General features: G+C 44.9%; 1 long non-coding RNA gene across 1 annotated transcript; it reads left to right on the top strand.

Annotated features, from left to right (window-relative positions):
- Nucleotides 1-23: 23 nt before the first annotated feature.
- LOC109369012 lies at nucleotides 24-6,404 on the top strand. Its single transcript, XR_002117567.2, has 2 exons — nucleotides 24-657; nucleotides 1,272-6,404. It is a non-coding gene; the product is annotated as an uncharacterized LOC109369012 (long non-coding RNA).
- The last annotated feature ends 1,461 nt before the right edge of the window (nucleotides 6,405-7,865 follow it).

Genomic DNA, 7,865 nt, shown 5'->3' with positions numbered 1-7,865 from the left:
TAATCTAGGTCCTTTTTCCTTGTAGCTCTTGTAAGTTTTAAAAAAGCCCAACGACATAATTCTGAAGAACTCTTCCATTCTTCTCACTGCAACATCAAGACAAGAAAAAATGTTTAGCTGCAGTGCTTCTTTTCTTAAGAACTTCAGTGCTGAGCACCAGAGGGCACTGCTCTGCAGCACACTTTGAGCACGCAAGCACTAAGCTGACTGTCAGTATCTTATCTCTTCCTGCCTTGTTTCATTGAGGTTAATTATTTACCTACTGTTCGTGGAAATCCTAGAATCCCCAAGGTTGGAAAAGACCTCTAAGGTCATCCAGTGCAACTGTTTTGCAGGGATGCCTTTTATGCTGTGTGGATAAAGTTGCTAAAGGCATTGATGCATATCTCTGTTGCAACCCAGTAATGCTGCAGCATGAGTCTCCTCACTGCCTTGCCACTGGTGGACTTGGCCAGGTGTAATGCTGGCAGCTCGTTCTAAAAGAATTCAATATCTCTGACTGACTTTGCATACCTAGAATTCCTGATTTATGAGGGGAGCAAGCAGTGGCCTGACCATGCTGGATGTTCTTTTGATATACATACTTGACGCTGTTTTTTATTTTCTCTCCTTAAGGCCTGGCCAGATGATACCACCTTCAACTTCAATCTAATTAAGGTAAAAATGCCTGTTTTCACAAAAATAAGGAAACTTTTAGCAGCTATTTGGTAGAGATTATGGGGGGAGTGGAGATGGGGGAAGGAGAAGCTGATCAGCTTCAGAAATGCTGTACTTCTGGTGTGCTTGAAGCAGAATTTCTACTACCAATGAACCTACAGAATATTAAATTTGAGATGAATGTGTACCTTTGTGCACACTGAACAACTGTTATGGCAGTTTGTTTCCTTTCCTCTATCATGGTGTGCTTCAAACCTGTTCTGGAAGAATCACCCTGTTAGTGACGGAAGACTTCAAAATCCATGTGAATTTGGTCTTTCACATCTTTGCTGTTGATCCAACAGATGTTGCTCTCTTAGAATTGGAGTTTATGAACATCTTTATTGGATAAGATCATGATTTTTTTTATGTTCAAGCTAAGAACATGAAATGTGTAAGTGAAAAGTCTAGGCATCTGGGTACAAGGTGAGACCCCTGGATACCTGTTGAGTGTTTATGGGCCAGGATGGTTGTTGTCAAACTGTGGCAGGTTAAATTTGTATAATTCTTCAGACTGGCTTAAGAAAGCCAAAGCTGTGTCCTGCACGTCTGCCTTTTCTTTTCTCCTTTTTCAGGGGAAGAAGTGGAACTGGTATCTGAGATATCTCTATGGGCAAGGTTTAGAGGGCCTGAAGCTCTTCATTGAAAGCAGCATCAATCGTGTTTCCAAGGCCTCTCAAAGTAAACCAGAGGATGAGAAAGTGTGACTCTAGGACTTGTTGGAGCCTTTCTGTCATCTGGAATAGGGAAACAGAACATTAGCAGACTGTGTCAGTAATTCTTGCTTCCTCAGAGGAAAGAAACAGAGCAATTATGCTTGCCTGCATTTTCGTGCTGGCATCTGTGTTAGGAAAGCAAAAATAGAGAAGGAACATCTTAGGCTGTTTTGGTTCACCAGCACTGAACCCCCTTATTTCCTGCTGAACTTCTTTAGCCTGAGGCTGCTGAGCTGATGTGATATGTAACATTCCTGTTTTTCATCCTCATTTTTCTTTGTTGGAATATCTGAGGGGAAAAAACATTTTCCATCTCAAAGCTGCAGCGAGAAGTGCTGCCTCATTTAGAAGACACATTGATATGACCCTCCTCTTTCTTCCCTGACAACTTGCACAGTACCCTGGACGATTGATTTTATGCTAGGCTGGAGGACTGCATGTTTCCCAGCTCCCTGCTGTGCTGTGTACGTGCTGGCTCATAACAGGATGGCCAAACTGACCCTCCTGAACTTCTGAGTCTTCCAGAAGAGACTTTGTGATACCTTTGCTTATAATGTTCATGTAATGCAGTTGAAGAACTTTGTGCACCACTGGCTTACTGGTGACCTTCAACAGCTGAACAGCATTGCCACTGGCTCACCATTTCCTATTGATAAGCTTTCCTTCCTGTGTTTTTAGTTCTATAATGTTGTATATTAAATGTGTACATATATTATGTATATTCTGTAAAAATACTTCAAAAATGCCATTTTGAAGGATCTCTGCTTTTAAAAAAATGCATCCTCTCGTATTCTGTTTTAATGCTAAGTAGAAGTCAGATGAACTGAGGTCTCCAATTATCTCACCACTGATGTGGTTGTAAATGCTCAGAAGGTGAGTGCCAGTGACTTCCTTTCAGTTGGGGAAGATGCCTGTATTCTGAAAGGTGTCTGCTGTATGTAAATGTTTTTAAAGATGCTAGTAGCAAAATGCTGTGTGATCTACTGAACACTGTATAGTTATTCATCCTTGAGATCCATTTTTTCTTAACCTTTGTAGGTGTATTATTCAGAAATAACAGAATTGTGTTACAGAAGGCAGTTGTGGCACCACCAGTCCTGTTTTGTGCTGAGTCTTTGAACAAACTGTGTACAGTTTTGTTATTCAGGTGCATGGGATGAACTCTTGTTGGTCATTCTTTCACATTTGGACACTTTTTCTCTACTACCTCTCCACTTACATGGAAGAGTCCCATGGGAGAATGGGCCCATTAGAAATGTTCTGCTCTCTCTTTATTTTTTCCAGCTCTTACTGTCCAACATGGTACATTTTGTAGACAACTTTCTATTACAAGCATATGCTCAAAAGTTTGGCTGACCACAGCATCTGCTCGAGGACTAAAATGAAGGTAGTCAAGCTCTATCAATTTCTTAAGTTAGGAAAGAAACCAATCATTTGTCTCTAGTGCCCTTCTCTGCCAGTTGTAGTGCTTCTGCCTTGCGTGAGCTCTAGGCGACTATAATAGAAACTGTTGTATTTATTGATAGGAAGAATGAGGGATGAATAGTTCTTTCAATCCTCTTCTTTACCTTTCTAATAGCTAGGTGAGATGCTCCCAAAACACCAGCTGAGCAGCTGGTTCCCAGAACCCAAGCCCTTAACTCCTTCAAGGCACAGTGCCTGGGCATTACACATCCAGACGTGGATGGCTCAGGCTCATGTTAAGCTGAATTCCTTTTGTGAAGCCACGTTTGCTTTGTGTTTATATTAATCAACATTTTGTAGGGAGATGAGTATTTGTACATCCTTACACATCGGGCAGTATTGCTCTTTCATAGTCAGCTTGCTCTGAAGGAGTTAACAATTTCAACCTGTTTTCAGCTGGAATGAGGAAACTGATTCCTCTGTGTCCCTGCTTTCTATTCTCTTGCTGGCCTACTTCCCTCTGCTTGCATTTTGCATTCCTAATGCCATGAATAAATCAGGACCCAAGGATTTAGAAGGTGGTACAGCTGTAGCCACTCAGAAAATTGAACCTCTGAGGCTTGCACTGCAGCTCCAACAACTGCCAGTACGTATGTTCTAAGCCCTTTAATAACATTTAACTGGCACCAAAAATAAAACTCACCTCTGTGCTGTTTTCCACTAATGTTTATGCACTGGTACCTCTACCCCATGTCTCCTCACTTTGCTTCCTTTGCCTTTGAGTTGAAACTCAGCTGTAAGCCCTTCAGGCAAAGCAGTCACCTCCTGATCACTGTGGTTTATCACCAATTTTTGCAGCAAGGAGAAGAGAATAAGGGAAACAGGACTGTGACCCTGCTGAGAGTTCATCTTCAATTGTGTTAAAGGTTCTGTAGAGAGCTCCTCTCCCTGGCTGTGGTCCTAGATCCTCTGATAGCTTGTCATTAATAATGCATGCTGACCTGCTTTTCTATGTGGCTCTGTGGCTCCTGGGGGGAGTGTGTGAGGAGCTCTGTGGGCTCTTTAGGCAGAGGACGCTTCAGCCTGGGAGAACAACAGGTATTGGAAACGAGCTTGCTCTGGAGGATGAGTATCTTGAAAGAACGAAGTCTCCAAATACCTGCTTCTAGGAAAGACGTCCCTCATCATGGCTCTGATCTTTAGAACAACAGTTATGATATGTTCTGATGTTAATTTGATCAAATTGTGTGTTTGATTGAGGAGGTCATTAAGGTTGTGGTCAGGTGGCATTAGGCTCTGGAGCCCTGAGATCTGCACCCAGCTGTCAGAGCTGTGCCATAACTCCCAGCTTACTGTGATGGTTGGGGCAGGCACTGAAGTACCTGAGCAGTCCTGGTGGTTTCAGTGAAGTGCTGATTTGTGATGCTGCCTTATTTCTGTTCTTGGTTTTGTGTTCTATATGAGGAAAAGATTCCCACAGCAAAGGGTATTTTTTTTTTTTTTTAAAGCCTTGATAAATTTGCTGTCAGTTTGTTCACCTCCCAGGCTCACTGCAAACATATCAGCTCAAATGGTCCTCAAACAGCAGTGGGTACCTTCCACAGCCTCAAAATACGATTCTGATCCTGACAGCATTAGAAATCTGTATGCTCAGGTGGGATGCTGTTCTGCTGCTTAATGAATCGACCCCATCAGCCCACAGTGGGCACTGTTGGAGGTGTGGGACAGAGCAGACTTAGTGCTGTGCAGGAGGTGGGGAGTGAAGGTGCTGTTATGTGGTGCAGTTCCTGAGCTCCAGGTACTGGCTTTGGGCAAAAAGGTGACTGTTTTATTGTCTAATGCATTTGGGCCCTTCCATTAAGGAATACAGCAGTAAGCTGCTTGTGTGTATGGCTTACCTGTAAGCCCTGAATGCCCACTCTCCAGGAATAGCTTTCTCCTTGCAGGTTTATCCCAGCCCTCTTCACACATCCCATGCCCATGCCATTCCCGCTCCAGCTGCCTGCACATGGATCACTAAGCAGTTTGCTTTCTCTTAGGGCACCTCTGTTCTGTGTCGAAGTGAATTTCAGCAGCCCCTGCCTGATTGCCTTCCTGCCTCTGTGTGCAGAGCCCAGAGAGCAGGGAGGGATTGGAGAGCACGTCACAAATGTGGTGACAGCCTCTGAAGAACAACAACAAAAAGCCCCTGAAAGCGGCCTGTCTGCCTTTTCCCTGTCAAGTTTTTGCTTTTTCTAGCCCTATCTCCTTTCTGCTGCTTTTTTCCTCTTTCAAATTCTTTTCCCCTGTTTGCTCGCTGCTCTGAACAGATTTCCTCCCTCCTCCTTTCTCGTTCCTGGGCAGAGCTGCTCCAGTGCCACTGCAGGAACAAACACAGAGGGGTCTGCTCTGCTCCATGCTACCTGCCTGCACGGCTCCCCCCCTTCTCTCACCCCAGGTATCATGCTTTTAGAAACCCTCCTGCTGCTTTTCTAAATACTTCAGACAGTGTGGGATCTGTGCTTGGGAGATCTGGGTGTTTATGGATGCTCACAAAGGAGTTAGTTATTTACTTGACATTGTTTTCTTTATGCAGATGGAGGAACAGTAGGGTTCGATGTCTGGGCAACCATTCTTATATTTGTCTCAAGCTGAATGTAGGGCTCCTGATTTGGGATTTATTTCTTCTCGTTGCAATAAGGCCCTTTGCGTTCCCTTCCCAAGCACGGTTACCCCTCTGATGTCTGGGAATGGAGCAGCTCTGTCCCTTTGTGTGAGGTCCATCCCTTCTGGCTCTCTGAAGGTGGACACCGCATGACCACTCCAATCAACGATCCCGCATCAAAAATGCATCACTGTCAGTTTGGTATGGGCTGCTGTGGTAGAATTCAGTCCCTTCTGTTGTTTCAGATAAGTGGAGACCCAGAGGAGGGAGCTTTCATCTCAGCAAAGCACAGGGTTTGGTGGCACTTGGGAAGAAACAGCATTTCTTTTGGCTGTAAGATGTTTCCCCTGTTTGTAGGCTTTCACAGAACCATAGAATGGTTGGAGTTGGTGCCTAAATCTGCACACAGTATTTCTCCATCATTCTTATATCCTATGCTCATCCTTTTGGTTTTTTTCTACAGGCAGAGAGATAGTTCAAGGCAATTACTCTCACCATCTCAGCACCTGAACTGTTCTGCTGAAGATGGGGCTGTTAGGTCTGTGGTTACTGCTTAGGTTGCTTGGTGCTACAAGGCACTCTGTGTTATGGAAGGTTCCAACTCCAGAGCAATTTGGCCAAATTAATATTGATTTTGAATAAAGAGCGAGCAGTAAAGATTTTGGGGTCGTACCAAACACAGCTCCCCTTTCCAGTTTTAAAATGATTCAAACTACAAATAACATTCCTAGACCCCATACAGCCATTAGCACATTTGCATTCACAGTGTCCTACGCTCTGTGTTCAGTCAGTGTGAATGGTTCCAACTTCACCCAGGAACATCGAAGTCTGTTTCAATGATTTAAATTGATTTCTGCTCCACTGTTTAAGACTGAGAATTACTGGTGTAAATGAGATCTAATTGCACTTCTGGGTCACGTCTTATGAAACCCATCTGGATTTGGTCTGTTGTATGTCTGTGTCTTATTTAACACTGTGCATGTTGGGATGTCCCTGTGGGGTCAGTGGGGATTGCTAATTTTGTTACTGAGATTAGTACAGTGCTGATTAGTACAGATGAACAACCAAGGTATGGAAAGACGTGTGTTGGTGGATGGTAGGTTCTGGAGTTCCACAGGAGGTGATGTTGGGGTTATCTTCAGAACTGGAAGCATACCAAATCCAGCATTTCTTTTCACAGACTTTCCCATACGCTTCATATGGTGGCAACACTCGTGAAGGGCCGTGTTTATGGCAGATCAGAGCATGTCTCCCTGATTTCCTTTGAGTCCTGACTTGCTGGGCTGTTTGTCCTAATTATGTCCTCACAGCACAAGGTACCAGGGCCCTGGGATGATGCTCCCAGCCGTGCAGGCAAGTCATCCACCAGAGATTCTGGTTTGTCTAAGAACTCAAGCAAAGCTGACACAAGAGATTATTTCCTGCTGCATCCTCCTGTTCCTAAACTGTGTGTTTTGCTGCATTCTAAATTACTGATAGTGCAGGGGCACGTACTGCAAAGTGCCTTATTTTTGCTGTTCCTGCTGTCTGCTCGTGTCTGTGTGCTGATGTCCATCTCCTGTGCATGTGTAACTCGGCTTGATACGTCCTTGCTTTGTTCATGCCACGTTGTCATGTTCCTTACAGCGTTGGTGACAGATGCACTTTGATCTGCTCACATCCCTCTGTGCAGTGGTGGGATGGGGACTGCTGGGCAACCCATAGAATGGCCTAAGTTGCAAAGGACCCCAATGATCATCTGGTTTCAACTCCTCTGCTGTGTGCAGGGTCGCCAATCACTAGACCAGGCTGCCCAGAGCCACATCCAGCATGCCCTTGAATGCTTCCAGGGATGAGGCAACCCTTCCAGCACTGTTTTTCCCCCTCCCATCTCTCCTCAGCTAACCTAGCAGTTATTTGTGTGTGAGCATGCACGAAAATAGCCCAGGAGAGAGACAGTCCTGGTCCGCCTCCCAGTCCACACCCAGGGCTTGGGTTGTTTTTTTTTACTTTAAATACAGCTTTTCAGAGCAGGTTTTGCTGCACAGCTGTGGCTGTTGCGGAGGCAGATGCTATTGAGGCTTTGAAAGTAGGAGGCGTGCAGTGCCTACCTGTCCTCAGGTTGATCCCTTTGTATCCACCTCACAGCAGCGTTATGGCATCAGTGTTGTTCTCAGGGTCCCCAAACTGACCGAAGCGTTACCTGAGCTTACATTTCCCAGGCTGAGATAACCCAGCAGTGACAGCATGGGATGGGGATCAGATCTGCACAGCCAACTCATTGAGCTCGGCTTCTTTTCCCATAATGTGAAAATAACACCACTGACAGAGTTCAAACGCCTTGCCTGGGAGGACCCAAAGATCCACAGACAATGTTATATGTGGACTGAAACCCAATTCCAGCTCTGGTCCTACCCTCAGCTTCT

Source organism: Meleagris gallopavo, chromosome 9 (assembly GCF_000146605.3).
Source record: "Meleagris gallopavo isolate NT-WF06-2002-E0010 breed Aviagen turkey brand Nicholas breeding stock chromosome 9, Turkey_5.1, whole genome shotgun sequence".
In the NCBI taxonomy this organism is placed as follows: domain Eukaryota; kingdom Metazoa; phylum Chordata; class Aves; order Galliformes; family Phasianidae; genus Meleagris; species Meleagris gallopavo.
The sequence above is the reverse complement of the archived record's forward strand: the minus strand, read 5'-3'. Positions and strand labels throughout refer to the sequence as shown.